This window comes from Nomia melanderi, unplaced genomic scaffold, assembly GCF_051020985.1.
Source record: "Nomia melanderi isolate GNS246 unplaced genomic scaffold, iyNomMela1 scaffold0098, whole genome shotgun sequence".
Taxonomy (NCBI): Eukaryota; Metazoa; Arthropoda; class Insecta; order Hymenoptera; family Halictidae; genus Nomia; species Nomia melanderi.
In genome coordinates, this window is record NW_027475213.1 from 132,501 (window position 1) to 134,301 (window position 1,801).

The following is a 1,801-nucleotide window of genomic DNA, read 5'->3' on the forward strand; positions in this document are numbered from 1 at the left end:
GTGGCGATGATTCGTTCTATAATAGAAATACCCGTCGTAGCGTTTCGGCCTAGTCACCCGCCACGAAACACTCTCTCGTCGTGGAATCCCCGCGTCGGAGAGTAAAACGCCGAAGGCTTACTTATGAAACTTACGTCTCTCGACGATGGGACGATCCACGCGAAGAGTTGTTACGTGCACGCGTATGGTGCGATTGCGTCGATTCGCTTTTCTGTACGGGGAGCAATAGAACGTTGAGTTGACTTATCGGGTCTTCGTTGGAATTACCGTCGCTGGCATTGTAAACTCCAGATGACCTTGTGATTCCTTCGTCGGGCACTGGTAAAGGGTGGCGATGATGCGTTCTATAATAGAAATACCCGTCGTAGCGTTTCTTCCGAGTCAACCCGCTCACGAAACACTCTCTCGTCGTGGAATCCCCGCGTCGGAGAGTAAAACGCGAATTCATAGTATGGAAACTTACGTCTCTCGACGATGGGACGATCCACGCGAAGAGTTGTTACGTGCACGCGTATGGTGCGATTGCGTCGATTCGCTTTTCTGTACGGGGAGTAATAGAACGTTGAGTTGACTTATCGGGTCTTCGTTGGAATTACCGTCGCTGGCATTGTAAACTCCAGATGACCTTGTGATTCCTTCGTCGGGCACTGGTAAAGGGTGGCGATGATGCGTTCTATAATAGAAATACCCGTCGTAGCGTTTCTTCCGAGTCAACCCGCTCACGAAACTCTCTCTCGTCGTGGAATCCCCGCGTCGGAGAGTAAAACGCGAATTCATACTATGAAAACTTACGTCTCTCGACGATGGGACGATCCACGCGAAGAGTTGTTTACGTGCACGCGTATGGTGCGATTGCGTCGATTCGCTTTTCTGTACGGGGAGAAATAGAACGTTGAGTTGACTTATCGGGTCTTCGTTGGAATTACCGTCGCTGGCATTGTAAACTCCAGATGACCTTGTGATTCCTTCGTCGGGCACTGGTAAAGGGTGGCGATGATGCGTTCTATAATAGAAATACCCGTCGTAGCGTTTCTTCCGAGTCAACCCGCTCACGAAACTCTCTCTCGTCGTGGAATCCCCGCGTCGGAGAGTAAAACGCGAATTAATACTATGAAAACTTACGTCTCTCGACGATGGGACGATCCACGCGAAGAGTTGTTTACGTGCACGCGTATGGTGCGATTGCGTCGATTCGCTTTTCTGTACGGGGAGAAATAGAACGTTGAGTTGACTTATCGGGTCTTCGTTGGAATTACCGTCGCTGGCATTGTAAACTCCAGATGACCTTGTGATTCCTTCGTCGGGCACTGGTAAAGGGTGGCGATGATGCGTTCTATAATAGAAATACCCGTCGTAGCGTTTCTTCCGAGTCAACCCGCTCACGAAACTCTCTCTCGTCGTGGAATCCCCGCGTCGGAGAGTAAAACGCGAATTCATAGTATGGAAACTTACGTCTCTCGACGATGGGACGATCCACGCGAAGAGTTGTTACGTGCACGCGTATGGTGCGATTGCGTCGATTCGCTTTTCTGTACGGGGAGCAATAGAACGTTGAGTTGACTTATCGGGTCTTCGTTGGAATTACCGTCGCTGGCATTGTAAACTCCAGATGACCTTGTGATTCCTTCGTCGGGCACTGGTAAAGGGTGGCGATGATGCGTTCTATAATAGAAATACCCGTCGTAGCGTTTCTTCCGAGTCAACCCGCTCACGAAACTCTCTCTCGTCGTGGAATCCCCGCGTCGGAGAGTAAAACGCGAATTCATAGTATGGAAACTTACGTCTCTCGACGATGGGACGA